This window comes from Eptesicus fuscus, chromosome 5 (genome assembly GCF_027574615.1).
Source record: "Eptesicus fuscus isolate TK198812 chromosome 5, DD_ASM_mEF_20220401, whole genome shotgun sequence".
NCBI classification, from domain to species: Eukaryota; Metazoa; Chordata; class Mammalia; order Chiroptera; family Vespertilionidae; genus Eptesicus; species Eptesicus fuscus.
In genome coordinates, this window is record NC_072477.1 from 66,799,707 (window position 1) to 66,816,031 (window position 16,325).

At 55.3% G+C, this 16,325-nt stretch overlaps 1 protein-coding gene across 4 annotated transcripts in view; it reads right to left on the bottom strand.

Annotated features, from left to right (window-relative positions):
• PAK6 (p21 (RAC1) activated kinase 6) overlaps positions 1-16,325 on the bottom strand; it is a 36,660-nt gene that overhangs the window by 13,831 nt on the left and 6,504 nt on the right. For 3 of the 4 annotated variants that reach the window (XM_054716359.1, XM_054716360.1, XM_054716358.1), the window contains one exon: positions 9,153-9,268. The gene's annotated coding sequence lies outside the window, so the exon portion shown is untranslated. Of the gene's footprint in view, positions 1-9,152; positions 9,269-9,738; positions 9,801-16,325 lie in introns of those variants that run through there. The other variant, XM_028147466.2, reaches the window with a different exon arrangement.

The following is a 16,325-nucleotide window of genomic DNA, read 5'->3' on the forward strand; positions in this document are numbered from 1 at the left end:
AATCCTGGTGTATTTCTTTGGTGGAAATTGAGAAGTTGATTCTAAAATGTACAGAGAAACATAAAGAACCAGGAATAGCCAAGATAATCTTTAAAAAATTTTTTTTAAATTGATTTTAGAGAGGAGAGAGAGAGAGATATATATCAACATGAGAGAGAATCATCGATCGGCTGCCTCCTGCATTCACCCTGACTGAGGATTAAACCCACAACCTGGGTATGTGCCCTGGTTGGGAATAGGCCCCACCCCCTTTTGGTGTGCAGGATGACGCTCCAACCAACCAAGCCACACTGGCCAGAGCCAAGACAACCTTGAACAAAGTTGGAGGATTACGCTACTAGATATCAAGGTTTATTATAAAGCTACATTACTTAATATAGCATGGAACTGGCACAAAGATTGATGACTAGACCAATGGACTAGAAGAGAGAACCCAGAAATAGACTCAGTCATACAAGGTCACTTAATTTATGACAAAGGTGACACTGTAGTATGGTGGAAACAGATGACCTTTTCCATAAATGTAGTGAAGCAATTAGATATCCATATGAAAATGAATTCATATCATCCCTCAAAATTAATTGGATCTAAACATGAAAGGTAAAATAATAAGGCTGGTGGGAGTGGTGGTGGGGACAGCAGAGAGGGCACCCAATGTCTGGCCGTCCCCTGCCCCGGGGCCCCTGTGAGTGACTACGTGGGGCCCCTACCAGGTTTTCTTTGTCCAAAGCAGAATTTAAAAAAAATGTTTATAAGAGTTTATTTGAGCCAAACTGTGTATGTGCATATGCTAGGGAGCAAGATCTGACATGCTCCAGAGAATAACAGTTTTGCAGCTTCTCTTATGCATTTGCAAGTAAGGAGGAAACATTAGGAGGATCACATGAAGGTGGCATTGGATTACAGGACAGCTCCGATGATGTGCTCTCAGGCTTTAAAGGAGGGTCCAAAAGGGGGCATTTCAAAGGTGTGTTAACCAAGAAGCACAGAAACAATGAACAGGGTTCACTTAAGGCAAAGATAAACCTTTCACTAAAGAAGTTATAGGCCTGCCTGGTGTATGACTCCCCACCAAGACCTGCCCAGTTAGGAATTTATAAGCAGATCACCCTGTAAGGTTACTTTCCACAAAACCCCTTTTTCTTCCACACCAAAGCAGAATTCTTAATGTCGCAGGTTAAGAGTTGGGCTTCTTTCTAAAGATTTCACCTAGGCCCTGGCCAGGTAGCTCAGTTGTTTAGAGGGTCATCCCAACACACCAAGGTTGTGGGTTCCATCCCTGGTCAGGGCACATACAAGAACCAACCAATGAAGGCCTAAATAAGTGGAACAACAAGTCCATGTTTCTCTCTCTCTCTCTCTTTCTCTCTCTCTCCCTCTCTCTCTCTCTTCTTCCTCTCTCAAATAAATAGATAAAAATTAAAATAAATAAAAATAAAAATTTCACCAAGATTAACTTGTAAATGTAGTATGAATACAATGAATAGTTGAAGGAAATACAGCAAAATATTCATTGCTGTTGTGTTTGACTGGTGGGCTACAAGTGATTCTTCCTACCTCATCTTTCTACTCTTCTAAATTTTCCTTAAAGATGATAGACTGCTTTTCTAAAGAAAACAAACACACACACACACACACACACACACACACACACACACACACATGTTTTTTAATATATTTGTATTGATTTCAGAGAGGAAGAGAGAGGGAGAGAGAGATAGAAACATCAATGATGAGACAGAATCATTGATCTGTTGCCTCCTGCACACCCCCTTCTGGGGATCAAGCCGGCAACTCAGGCATGTGCCCTGACTGAGAATCGAACCATGACCTCCTGGTTCATAGGTCAACACTCAGCTGCTGAGCCACACTGGCCAGGCCAAAAATATATATATTTTAAAAATATGCTTTTATTAATTTTAGAGGGAGAAGGGGAGAGGGATAGAAACATCAATAATGAGAGAGAATCATTGATCAGCTGCCTCCTGCACGCCCCCTTCTGGGGATCGAGCCTGCAACCCAGGCACGTGCCCTGACTGGGAATCAGGAATCAAACCAGCGTCCTTTTGGTGCACACAGGACAGTGCTCAACCAACTGAGCCACACTGTCCAGGGCGAAAGCAAACTGTTTTTAAAGAAAGGAAAGGGCAATCCATGACGACTGAGCTCCTAAGAGACATTCACCCACTCAAGTACCTAATGTGGCCAAGTCATTGGCTATGAAACCCTGAGACACAGACATTATGCTTCCTTCCAGCCACAGAGCCCATGCCCGTGGGCACGCCCGCCTGCCCAGACAGGGGGCCTCAAGTTGCCATTTCTTTTTTTTTTTTAATCTTTATTGTTGAAAGTATTACACATGTCCCCTTTTTTCTCCCATTGACCCCATATAGCTGCTCCTGCTCCCCCCCACCCCCAGGCCTCTACCATCCTATTGTCTATGTCCATGGGTTGTGCATACATATATGCAGATAAGGTCTTTGGTTGATTTCTTCCCACCACCCACCCACCCAACCCTTCCCTCTGAGATTTGCCTTCCCTCTGAGATTCGACAGTCAAGTTGCCATTTCTAGTTCTCCATCTTCCACCCCAGGTTCCTACCTCAGACCCAAGCCAAACGCCCCCCGGGGGCTGAGGGAGAGTGGTTGCTGTATCAGCCCTGAGGGTGCAGTGTTAAACCAAACCAGGCTGTGCCAACCCTTAAAGTTGCCGCCCCCAGTATCTCACCTCTTTGCATCCACACTCAATGCATCTAGTGGAGGAGCTTTCCTCAAAGAAGATAACCCTGAGGAGGAAGGAGGGAGGAGGGAGGAGGAAGGAGGGAGGAGGAAGGAGGGAGGAGGGAGGAGGAAGGAAGATAATTTTCCTTCAGAGAGCCAGTCCCTACCTTTCCTTCTGCTGAGCATGAAGGAAGTGAAGTGGGCCTGAGACTCTGCAGTAGCAATGGACAGAGGCAGGGGCCAGCTCGGACTCAGGGTGACCTCCCATCTGTCTGACACCTCTCCCCATCACAGGGCAGGGGGTGCTAAGGAGTCTCTCCCAGGCTGGGAGGCATTGTTGTGACAGGAATGCTTTGAACTTGGCTCTTCTGAATGTCTGCAGAGAGTACTTTCTGGCTGGCTGGCCCATGACTGGACCACAGGGGGATGCCAGTGCTGGGAGGGGAGAACCAGACCAAACCAGTTTGAGAAGGAGGCTCCCTGGGCACAGCTCCTGCGGAGGCTGCTTCCTCTGGCCAGAGCCTGGCAGAGGAGGAGCCGGGCAGTTCCCGGCAGAGGCTTTCTGGCGGAAGTGCTGCCACACCCAGTAACCCCGAGGGCAGAGGTGGTGGGAGAGTTCAGGGAACTACAGGCTGGGGTCCCTGAGGAATGGGACTGTCACGTAGAGGAGACTCGAGACAGAAAGGGAGGCTATTGTTCTTGAGCACCTACTATGTGCTAGGCCCTTCCACGGATCAACTCATTTAATCCTCACAACCACCCTGGTAGGCAGGGATTATCATTATTCACAAATGCGGTGAGGCTCAGAGAAATGAAATAACTTGCTCACAGTCACACAGGAGGTGACTGGGTCGGGCCTGGGCCCTCGATGTGGTTCCAAAGCCCCTGCTCCATCCACCGTGCCCACTCTGAGGGCCCTGGGCTGCTGTTAACCTCCTTCCCGGAGTCTCTATGAACAGGAACGGGGCTGAGCAGTCTGAGCAAACTCCTGGGAGCGTGTAGAAGGGGGCGGGCCAGGGCCAGCTTCCTCATCCAAGATTGCTGGGTTCTTTCCTGGGCTGCTGCGTGAGTCAGAACCAGGGGAGCTGGGGCTGCCCTGACTTGCAGGCTGACCCTCACTTTGTCTGAAACCAGGCTTCTTTTGGCCTTGCAGAGGGTGGGTAAACTATTCCAAAGAGCTCACGCGGGTGGCCTTGCTGTGGGGCCCGGCACGTATGAAAAAGGCCACAAAAGCAGCAGGAGTGTATTCTCTCCAGCAAGGTCAGGTCCCCTCCACAGGGTCGCACTCAGCCTGAAGTTGGGCAACCCACAGGCTTGGCTCGGGGAGTGGTAGGCAGAGCTTTGTGGTTGGTGCTACGGCTCCTCGGCCACGTGGGGTTTGGGGTGGCCCTCAGAGCAGGGCACTGTGGCTTGGCTGGTCTCGAGTCCATCACAGAGTAAGCAGAGCAGCCACGGTGGGTGGGTCGCCCTTTCAAACTGCTTCTCCCCTAAAACTGCTTCTCCCCTGCCTTCATCTGCCAGGGCCTGGGGAGCCAGGGCCCCCACGCTGTAGGGCCCCACAAACCCAAGACACAGCTACAGAGCAATGAGCCTGCATTTAAAGCTCAGACTGGAGCTCAGGCATTCAAATGAGTGCTGCCCTTTGAGCAGACCCTTGGGAGGGGCTCTGTTTTACACGTGCTCCAGTACTTCCAGAAGTTCTCTTGAGCCAACACCAACTGTTCTCCTCACCTGTCGCCGCTGCTTTCACCGGAAGCGGCGGTGTCTGACCTGGTTAGCCACCTTACCTTCCAGGCCTGGCTTCGAGTGGGTTTCACTATTTCCACACATCAGATCCCTTTCAAGGCAAGGACACTTAGCCCACGGAAGGGAGTCCCTGCTCCATCCTCAGACCCAAGCCAAACGCCCCGCCGCCGGGGGGCTGAGGGAGAGTGGTTGCTGCATCAGCCCTGAGGGTGCAGTTTAAACCAAATCAGGCTGTGCCAACCCTTAAAGTTGCCACAGGCTGGGAAGGTAGCTTCCAGAATTTGCCGCAGGCTGGGAAGGTGGCTTCCAGAGAGCAAGCCTAAAGGCGCAGGCAGCTACTCGGAAGCGGGTGGGCGTGGCCGGTTAAGCTCTGGGATGGTGGTTAACTGTCTGGGAGGAAGGAAGCCCGGCGAACAGAGGAGAGGAGGCAGCTGCACCCTGGGCCCTGCGCTGAGTGTCAGTGAGCCAGAGTGGGGGGCGCACCCCAGCTTCCTCTTTGGGAGGCTCGGGGCCCGCTAATCAGAGCTGAGCTCTGGCTCAGTGTGGCCCCAGGGAATGGGGGTCCTGAGCTCCGGCTTGTGGCCTTGGCTACTCTCTCTCCTAGGCCTGACCATTTCAGGGGGTGACCGGGGGAGGGACTCCTTCACCCGCCAGCTTCTTCAAGCACAGTGAGAGGAGACAGCATCTGCTCTAGCTTGAGGGTCCATTTCGGGTGTTTTCAGTAACCACCACGCAGGGAATGCCCGGTGTGAGCATCAGGCTGTGCACTAAGCAGTTTTTTAATTTTAAAAAATATGTATTTTTATTGATTTCAGAGAGAAAGGGAAAGGGGGAGAGAGAGAGAGAGAGAGAGAGAGAGAGAGAGAGAGAGAGAGAGAGAGAGAGAGAAAGAGAGAGAGAAACATCAATGATAAGAGAGAATCATTGATCGGCTGTCTCCTGCACGCCCCACACCGGGGATCAAGCCCACAACCCGGGCATGTGCCCTGACCAGGAATTGAACCATGACCTCCTGGTTCATAGGTCGACAATCAAGCACTGAGCCACGCTGCCGGGCTGTGTGCTGAGTATTTCACATACAAAATCTCCTCCTCGCCACAAGCCTGTGAGGTTAGACTGTTTATTGGCCCATTATGCAGATGAGGAAACTGATGTTCAGAGAGATTAATGATTTGCCCAAGCCAAGCAGCAAAGAAGGGGCAGAGCCATGTCTATCTGACCCAGATCCTGATGTGAACGTGGCTGCGGTCGGCTGTCACCTCCCACCACCCACGCTGCGTAGCTCTCAGGCCCACCCAAGGTGCTGCTTTGGGAAAGGAACTATTCTAGAATCATGGCACCGAGGCAGAGGAATGACCCCGAGTTCTACAGCAATCAGACAGGCACCCCTACTGCTGTCACCATCCAGTCACAGAGTGACCACAGAGGACCCTGTCACCTCCAGAGCTGGGCCCTCCAGCGCTGACCTTCCCACCTCCTTGGGAACTGGCCTCCCTCACACCCTTCCTGAAGAGCCTGTGGCTCTTGGCCCCTGGTTGAGAACAGTGTGGGCTGAAGCCAGCCTCTCATTAGAAGATTTTTCTCAAACTTTATTCTCTGGGGTTTGTTGAAATATAAAATTATACTATCCATTCATTTATTCAAAAGTATTTATTATGCATCTACTCTGCCCCGGGGACCACAGTGAACAAAACAAAATCCTTGCTCTTATGCAGTTTAGCTTGCTTTCCAGATAGGTTTTGGACACCCTCCTGAGCTCACCACCTGCCCGGAGAGAGGGCGGCGCTGCGCACCCTGAGGGACTCACGCGTGGGGTCTGGCCTCCCCTCTGCCCCGGCCCAGACGGCATCCCTCGGTGGCACTCCCCACAGAGGCCTGTCCCTGCGCTCACACTGCTCAAAGGAGTCTGCTGATGGGGAGCTCCTCCCTGTCCCGGGGCCCTGGCCTCTGTCCTCCCTCAGCCTCCACCAGGGGTCCAGGACACCACGAGTGTCAGGAGAGGTGGCACCCCAGCACGCTTTCCTGGCCCCCAAAATATACCAGGGAAAGGCCTGAACAGAATTTGATTTGCTTTTCTGCCCAGCTGTCACCTGCAGGGGGGTGGGTCCTAACCCAGGCTGTGGCCCTCCCTGCCATTGCCTGGGGGCTCCATAAGGTCTGCCCAGGACCACTGTGCTGCCGTGTGGTGTGGCCCCAGGATGCTGAGTAGTGCTCAGGTCCTGGTGTCCCCCTGGAGTGGCCCAGAGAGAAGCTGTGTGTGCAGGCCCGAGGGCATTGTGCACTAATAAGCCCACACGTCTGGGCTCCCTGCCCCTGTCATCATTCCCACACTGCAGGCCCCAGTGAATCCCCAGGGGAGAGATAATGGGGCTGCTGTTGAAAAGAATATGATAATAAAGCTCATTCAATCACTTGTGTCAACACTCCAGCTGAATAAGAGGCCAAAGAGCCAGGCTGGCCAGCCGGAGAAGGTTAATATTGACTCAGGCTCGCCTCGCAGGCCCAGCTCCAGCCTGCACACGCAGAGCTGTGGTCCAGCAGCAGCTCAAGCCAGAGCTCTCTGACCTCTGTTCACTGTACTCGGAATTCTAGCCCCTCCTGGGCCCACAGCCCTGTGCTCTCCTGGGCACGGGGTTATCTCCGAGGGAAGAGAGAAGAATGGCCTTCCCGGGAGGGCCGCAGGCCAGGCACCTCCTCACCAGCCCAGATTTCCAACAGCCTCCGCATGCAGAGGCCTGAAAGCATCACAGAGTTCTCAGTGCTTAGCAAGAACCGCTAGAGTCCCCCACTCACAAAATTAGGTCCCCAATCTCTCTCTCTCTCTCTCTCTCTCTCTCTCTCTCTCTCTCTCACTCTCTCTCTCTCTCACACACACACACACACACACACACACACACACGGTTATATTTTTACAGCCCTTAACTTTCTATATTTACTTTGTTTTCCTCCTCTCTTTATGTTCACAATACCACTGTGACTTGGGCCAAACCTGCCTTACTGGGTGCATTTTAAAGATGGCAGGAGGCTGGGAAAAAAGATGACAGGAGGCTGGGGAGAGGACGGAGGAGATGAGAAAGGGATACACTCTGTACCTGTCAGGCACTGTGCTGGGCGGGTGCTTTTTACTAGTGCATCGAATGGTCACAACTCTACGAGGGAGATATTATAAGCTCTGTTTCACAAGCGAAGAAACCAAGGCTTGGAGAGACGTAATTGTTTGAGATGGTTACGTGTGGAGTTGGGATTCAAACTCAGGTCTCTCCAACTCCAAGCTCCAAGCTCCTCTCCCTCTGTCACGCCCAGAGAGGTTAAATGACCTGTCTCAGATCACACAGCTACTTAGAGATAGGATCGAACGCCTCAAGCCAGAGGCTCCTCCTACCCCAGGCCACACCTGTGACCAGGGTCACCCAGGAACGTGGGACCACATGGGACATGTACGGAGCCTGCTGCTGTTTCTGCCTCCACATTCAGATCCCCTTCCAGAAACGGCCCCTTCCCCGGGCCACCTCCCTACCGGCCCCCATGGACCCTCCGCCTTTTCTGTTCTCCCATGGCTTTGCTCTCACAGCCTCACAATGTCCTGCCACACAGTCAGCCCGTTCTCCACGTCCTCCAAGCGAGGAGAGCTCAGGTGGCTCCAGCTTTTCCAATCCTAACAAGTGGAGGCGAGACATGCCCCCTTGCTGGGCTGTACTCATGCCTCGCTGTGACTCCTCACAACGAGCCCATGAGGAAAGCCCGATCCTCCCCATTTTATCGCCGAGGACATTCAAGTTGGCAGAGAAGTAAAGCAACTTGCCTCAGCGATCGAAGGTAAAGCGGGGATTCGAACCCAGCCTTTTCTGGTTCCAAATGGGTGCTCGGCCACTGTCCTGGGCACGGCACGAGAACTCCCAGCATCGCAGGGTATGCTGCGCCCGCCACCGAAGACCTGAGCGCACACAGCCCCAACCCCCCACCTAGAGAAAGCACGGCAGAAGAGCCTAAGACAACGCCAGAAGGGGCAAGATGCAGGAAGCACAGGCCCTGTCTTGGGGGCGCTTTATGTCTTGGCCCTTCGTGTTCCTCGCACCGTCTACATCCCGGGCTGGATGCTGCACACGGGGCGCCAGAAAACCTGGCGGGGTTTGAGCAGGTTGGAGATCCGGGGAACGCGCTGCTCAGCACGGGCGCTGGGCCTGCTCCGCCCTTCCTGTTCGGGAGCCTCTTTCCCAAGCGAGAGTTCAGCGCAGGGCTTCGGTGACACTGCCTTGCCCCAGACAGGCATCAGACCGGATGACACGCAGAGGCTGGGCCAGGGGCCAGGGCGGGGCGTTCGGAGCTCAGTGGCCTGCTGTGGGCTGAGGCGGTGGACGTAACAATGCACATCCACTAAGGACTGAGAGATGGCACCTAAAAGGGACCGCTGCTGCCCTGGTTCGATTCTGGTCAGGGCATCTGCCCAGGTTGCAGGCTCAACCCCCGGGCAGGGTGCCTGGGGGAGGCAACCGATCAATTTTCTCCCCCTCTCCCTTCCTCTCTCTCTAATATAAAAACATTTTTTTTTTTAAAGCGATCACTGTTGCCTAGCAGTACCAAGAACGGGGTAGCCCAAGAAGGCGTCACTGCCCCTCCAACCTACCCCTCACGCTAGTCTCCAAAAGGCTCCTGGACCGCCTACCAGGGCTGGCGGACCCCACTCACCTCCCGCGGCTGCCTTCCTTGCCTCCTCTTCTTCCTGGCTCCTTACCCGTCCGTGGGCAGAGCTCTAGGCACCAGGAGAGGGAAGACTAAGGGCCTTCCTGGCCAGTCCCGTAGGCCTGGGGGGGAAACAGATAAGACGGTCATTGTGACTAATGCGATACGTGTCCCCGCGGTGGATTTTGCGCGTGGCCGCAGTCCGGAGCATTCAAACCGCCCCGCACAGGCCTCCCCACTGAGCCACTTGCTCAGGTGCGAGGGGAGGAGGGGACAGTATGCGCAGCGCCCCGGGCCCTTCTCCCGCCACACTGGGAACCACAGCAGCCACCGGGCCCCCCTCGCAGGCGCCGACGGGGCGGGAATCCCTCAGCCGGCGGGGCGAGCGCCGGGCGCCCTCGTGGAGGAGGTGCCGCCCGCAGAGCCCGGCCTCCCCGCCCCTGCGCTCAGGCGCCTCACCCGGCGCCGGCGGCCCGAACTTCGGGGAACGAGAACCGGGAAAAGGGGCCGCGCGAACGGGGAGGCCTGTCCGCTCGTCCCGGCCGCAGCCCGGGGAGGATAGCCAGTTCCAGGGGTTGGTTGGGGCACCCACCTGCGAGCAGGACGCCTCGGAGCGCTCGGAGAGGCAGGGAGCCGGCCCGCCCTCCGCAGGAGGGACCTGGGCGCCAGGAGCGCGAGGGGAGGCCGCGCTTACAAGTCGGTGCAGCGCCGGCCTCACCTGGCCGCGCGTTGGATTTTAGGGTGTGGCTCCAGGTAGGACTCGGCAGCGAACAGAGCCCTGGAATAGTCGCCCCAGGACGCGGGGGGCCGTGGCCGTGGCCAGGAGCCTCTCTGCCCCGGGGGGGCGCTTCCACGCTCAACCCTTTCTAACGCGTGGCTCCCGCTTCCTCAGGCCCCTTCGCCTTAGGACCCTGACCCCAGCCATGCCCCGCTGTGACCTGCCGGTGGCTCGCAGTCCCTGGGGGTCCCTGGGCCGCCTGGCCGAGGCCTGACCTGATTAGCCGCTGCGCCCCTCTGTGTGTAATGAACTCACTCATTTGCATTGCAGATGCTCCAGGCTGCCTCCTTCCAGACCCTGGAGGTGCTGCGGGCCCACCCACACCCCTGGGAGAGCCCCAGCTGGCGTCCTGCCACCTGCCACCTTGGCCTGTCTGTCCGCCTGGACAAGGCCCTAAGACTGTCTTGGGCAGGAAAGCTGGAATTAAAAAGATGCCGAGCCAAAACCGGTTTGGCTCAGTGGATAGAGCGTCGGTCTGCGGACTGAAAGGTCCCAGGTTCGATTCCGGTCAAGGGCATGTACATTGGTTGTGGGCACATCCCCGGTGGGGGGTGTGCAGGAGGCAGCTGATAGATGTTTGATGTTTCTCTCTCATCGATGTTTCTAGCTCTCCCTCTCCCTTCCTCTCTCAATAAAAAAAAAATATATATATATATAATAAATATATATTTTTTTATTTTATTTTATTTCTCAATAAAAAAATTGAGAAATTTTATTTCTCAATAAAAATATATATATAAAATATATATATAAAAATATATATATAAAAGAGATTTCCTTGTCAGACCCTGCTCTGAGAACCCTCTGGTTCAGGTGGGGGACCTCTGGGGGAAAGAAAGCTCTCAGGAGCCCTGCCCCCAAACAGGGTGGGGCTCGGCTCACAGCGAGCATCCATCTGGGGTTGTACCCAGCAGTGCCCTGGCCCAGGACTGCCCTTTGCCCTGCTCCCTCTGGCTTGGAGGGTGGTTTCTCCTGTGTATGAATGTTGTGGGGGAGGGGGAGGGACCACCTGCCTGTCTCTTCCCCAAACAAGGAAGTGAGAAGACCCCTGCTGTCCCAGACTTGGGCCCCCAGAAAGGCCTGTGCCCAACTGAGCGTTGAGACGATTCTGGCTTGGAAGTCGGCACGTCTGCACTCCAAATGGCTCCCCCACCGCACGGGGACCTAGGGCGGCAGAGATGCTGTCACTCTGGGCACTTCAGACTTCCGTTATTAATTGAGGCCACTACTGTCATGGGTCATTTTTGTTCATTCATTCTTTCGACATATCAATGCAATTCGTGGATACAGCATTGGCATATGGGCTCTGTTGCTTATGCACAGTTTACTCTAGACTCCTGCCAAACATAGCTAAGGTGGAGAGTGGGATTTCGCCTGCCCCAAACAGGCCCGCACCCTGCTGGCTGCACCACAGCCCCAGTGCCCTCCACCTCTGTGGGGAGAGCGTGGCGGTGCCTGCTGGAGATGCTGGCCTGGGGGCGGGGGCGTGGTGTGGGAGCGGGGGAAGTGGCAGGCAGGTCTCTGCTCCTCTCCGTGCCCTCTGTCTCCTCTCCTCTCTGTGTCTTTCCCAAGGGGATTCTTTCTCTTTCCTCAGGCCACACCTTAGGCCCGACTCTGTTAGCCAACCTCTGACCTCCCCCTCCCCACCCCCCCCCCACCCCCACCAGGAAGCTGCCTGCGGAGCCCAGGACAAAGGGGCCTGTGATACAAATAGGGCTTTCCCCAAGCTTAGTTACCCAGGGACACAGGACCTAAATTATATTTTGCTGACTCACAGATGCACACAGGAATTCATTCTTTTTATACAAATACCTTATATATCAAAACGACAACTCCAAGCAGTACTTCTGAACTGTTGAACTATGATAAAGTGTGAACATTAGACTATTATCAAAAGTGAACTGTTATTTAACTTGGTTTGAATCCAGGCTTGGGTATCCCATAAAGGCTACTAGCCAAGTCCCATCCCCATCCTGTAAGGAGTGAGTCTAGGTGACCCTGAGGTCCTCCTACCTTTGGGAACATCGATGGGGTTTGGGGAGAGTCAGAGACTCCCAAATAAGACTGACCACGGAGGTAACGAACCCCCCATCACTGAAGACCCCAGGTAACTACCAGTCAGGTAGGCTAGAGCAAAGGTTCCCGTACTGGATACTAGGCTAGACGAGAGGACCTCCCGGCCCATCACAACCCCAAGTTTCTGCACTTCTGGTCGCATCGGCAGGTGGGTCAGCGCCCCTGGGCTGGGTGACCTCTGCCAATTAGGGTGGCTGGGTCCTGAGTGGTTAATTCCTGTGAGTGACTCCCCGCTTCTCTGTCCTCCTCTGATTCACAGCCAACGCAGCCCTGTCCAGGGTGAGAGGGCAGAACAAGAATGCAGGAAGTGGCAGGAACAGCCTGGAGGACAGCGTCTCCTCCAGCATCCATGAGCCTCCCTCTGGCCCGGTTCCCATGGCGCTGTGCTGGGCACGGGGAAGGGGGTCAGGCACACCCTCCTTTGAAGAGCCCTGGCAGCTGGCAGAGGCGTTCAGGTTGAGGGAGTTGTCCATATGCTGCCATTCTACACATTGGGCAGGAGCTCCAGACAGGGACACTGAGCACTGACGTTGCACCATGGAGCCCCACCAGCACTGGGGCATCGGCCAACCCGAGCTGTCTGGGAAGGCACGCTGGGCGGGGCAGGCACTTCCTGGCTGGTTCTCCGCCTGTGGCTGTTGGGGCCTGCTGTGCCGTCTGAGCACCTACAGCTAGGGCTGGGAGCCTGGGTTAGGACCAAAGAGGAAAGATAGGGATCGACTTGTGGTTTAGAAACACAAACACATTATCCTTTCCCTGCACTTTCTGCTGCATGACTTGAAAAGCTGCCTGGGGATCAGGAAGACTGCTGACAAGCTCACTCTCTCCCAGGGCTCCTTTCTCTGGAGGACGCTGCCCTCCTCTAGAAATAGTAATAATAATACCTGCCAATTAGTATACGCTTCCGGTGGGCCAGGCCCCGTGCTAAGCTATTTACACACATTACCTCACTCAAGTCTTTGCCACAACCTTGGCACGGAAGAATGATATCATTGTTCTCATTTTACAGATGAGGAAACTGAGGCTCAGAGTGGTTAAGGAACCAGCTCAAGGCCTTGTGGTGATTGAGTGGTGGAGCCAGAATTTCAAACCAAGTGTATCCCCCGAGACTGTTCTCTTAACGCCATCCTGCTCAGAGGCCCCTGGTTCCAAGGACTGTCTGATATGACTTGACCAAGTTGGGTTAAGTTCCTGGGAACAGTTGCTGGGGGAGGCACTGACTGATCTTTTGCCTTCTTGTGCCACCCTGGATGGGTAAGCCATGTGACACCGAGAGGTGGGGGGTAACCTTCCCTCAATTCTAACGGGGCATGAGGACCCTCACACAGCAATGGGTGTGAGGGGCAGAGGGGGCCTCCAGAGCTCCCACCCTGTCACTGAGCCCCAGTCATGAGTCCGCACCCTGCCTGAAGTCCCAGCACCCAGCCTGTGTCCTTCACAGACCCAGCGTGGGCCCAGCACCAGGAGGCCCACCTGCAGGCACTGCTGGGAAGGTGGCTCACCTGCTTGCTACTTGGCTGGAGGAACCCAGCTGGAGCCTGGAAGAGAGGCAGCCTCTGGCCCTAGGAGAGGGACAGTCTTTATAGTAGACTAGAGGCCTGGTGCACGAAATTCATGCACAGGAGTGGGGTTCCCTCAGCCTGGCCTGCAACCTCTCACAATCCGGGACCCCTCGGGGGATGTCCGACTGCCGGTTTAGGCACGATCCCGCTGTGGGATTGGGCCTAAACCAGCAGGCGGGCATCCCTCTCAAAATCTGGGACCGCTGGCTCCTAACCACTGACCTGCCTGCCTGCCTGATCACCTCTAACCACTCGCCTGCCTGCCTGATCGCCCTTAACCACTCGCCTGCCTGCCTGATTTCCCCTAACTGCCTCTGCCTGCCTGCCTGATCGCCTCTAACCGCCTCTGCCTCAGCCCCTGCCACCTCAGCTTGGTCCAGAAGGACATCCAGAATGACGTCCGGAAGGTCGTTCGTTTGTCCAGTCTAATTAGCATATTATGCTTTCATTATTATAGATTCCTTCCTCTCCCTCTCTTCCAGGCTGTCCCTTCCTGTTCTTGGGGTAGCCTGAGCAATGTCCCTCACCCTGATAGTACCACATCTCTCTCTGCTGATGAGGCTGAGAGGCAGGTGACCAGCTCTGAGGGCCTGGGAGCGTGAGTTGAGGGAGTTAACTTTGCCAAGCCCGTGGGGTCCTTAAGCAGGGGAGAGAGAGAGAGAGACTAGTTGCAGAGAACATGGCTTCCTGCACGCTTGGAGCCCTTCTGTCTCTCTAGACTGCCAGCACGTCTCAGCCTCAGCTTCTTGATGTGTATAATGGGCCAACCTCCGTTCAGAAGGTGCGGAAATGATGAGATCCAGGACATTGGAGTGCAGGGGCCCGGAGGGTCAGCACCCCAAACAGGGTGAAAGGTTCTTGACCCTCGGCCCTCACAGCTCTTACAGGGACCGCGGAGGAGAGAGTCCCCTCTGCCGTGCCATGCATGCATGTAGCTGCCACGGGGAGCCCCGGAGCCCCGTTTGGAGTGCCCCAGGGGCAGGATGCCAGGGTTCTTCCAGGAGGACGTGCCAAGAAGTCAGTTCTATAGGTCTAGCCCCTCCAGATCCTGGAGAGAGAACCCAGCCCAGGGGCAGCGCTGTCTGGGCCCAGTTAGGTATTTGGGAACAGTCCACGGGGCTCCCCTGCCTGGCTGCTGCCCTGAGCCTCAGTAGAGGGAAACTCCCACATCCAGGAGCCTCTAGCCTCTCTCCACCTTCTTCTCAAGCCCTGCACCTGGGATAGGCTCCCTATGACCACGGGAGCACGCAGGCCAGTCCTCCCCAAACGCAAACCGACACTGGGCCCAAACTTGCTTGACTGTCGCAAAGGGGCCTGGTGACCTGGACAAGCCACTCAGGTGCAGGGGCCACTGTCCAGCCACCTCAAGGGGCTGAAGCAGGGGCAGCGCCGGCTGGGGCACCCTTCCCAGGTACAAGGGGCGATGAGCCACCCTGGGGAGGGCTGGGAAAAGAGAGAGCCACCTCTGTGCTGAGAACACCCATTTTTAGAGACATGATAAATTCATTTAATAGCTTCTCACTATGATCGCTTTGCAGGTTCTGCTCTTAATGGGCTCCAAAGTCCCATCCAAATGTCTGCTGCTGGCAGTTTCGCTCTCTGGCTGGCATTTTTGCTGGCAGAACTAACAGCTGGGAGCCTCCTTGAATGGAAGCCATTCATTGTCCTTTCTCTCCCTCCTGAGCCTCTGGTGGCTGCCCAGTCTGGAGTAGGTGCCCAGGACCTGACTTTAAGGAAGGACAGATGAGTGCGGGGAGTTAGGAGGCTTGTGACTGGGTAAGGGCTCAGGCCAGGGAAAGGAACGAGTCTGAGGAAGCACAGTGTTGGCTGTCCAAGCCCCATGCACAACCCTCTGGCTGGAGCGCCTTAACTCTAAATGCACAAGTTCACAGCTGTGGGCTGTGTGGTCGTGCGGGAGCACTGACCACCTGGCTGTAGAGCTCGCTGGACTCTGCCTTCCGTGTCTGCCCTGCGCCGTGCTGTGCTTAAGAGGGTCCTGGAGGGGTGCTGCCCTCCCTTCTCAGGGTCATTCCTTTCTTAGTCTGTGGCCCACGCCTTGACTGCCCCACGGTAGCAGCCTTCAGGACCTTCATGTGAGTGCTGCCATGCAGGGGCCTGGCATGTACTGCCATGCCCTCACTGGTGGATGGCCCTTTGCTGGGATGATGGACCATCGGGAGGCAGCTCCTCCTCCTGCCCTGACCTCCCCTCCTCCACAGGAGCCTGCACCCTGGCGCTCTCCTGGCCTTGCATTTGTTCTCCTGGCCTTGGCTCCCTCCCCCGCAGGGTCTGAGACCTCCACCGTTCTCCACCGTTCCTGATCCTAGACACACCATCTCCAGTAAGACCCACTACAGTGGAACACAGATGTTTTCTTGTCCAGCTTGGGCCTGGTGATAAGGTGACAGATGACAGGCCTCCTGCTTCTGAGATCCAACATCTGATGATGGCCATTGGACATTTATACTCCTGCCTGGGGTCAGAGTATAGACGGTTGAAAAGTCTGCCTGAGGTGAAGCGTCTCCTGTGTGCCTCCCCTAACCTCTGCCCAGATTTCCCTTTCATTCCTAGATACGCTCATCATTCCCGCCTTCTCTGGCTTAAGACAATGGCCGCCTTCTAGTTAAAATGTAAAATGCTTCCTGGAGCAAGTACAGCTTGAGTCAGTCCATTGGCACTCAGAGAGTGGCCTGGGTGGGGTGGGCAGAGCCTCTTCTTGGGGGCTCTGCTGACCGAGCAGGAGCTGAGCTGGGGCTCCATGTG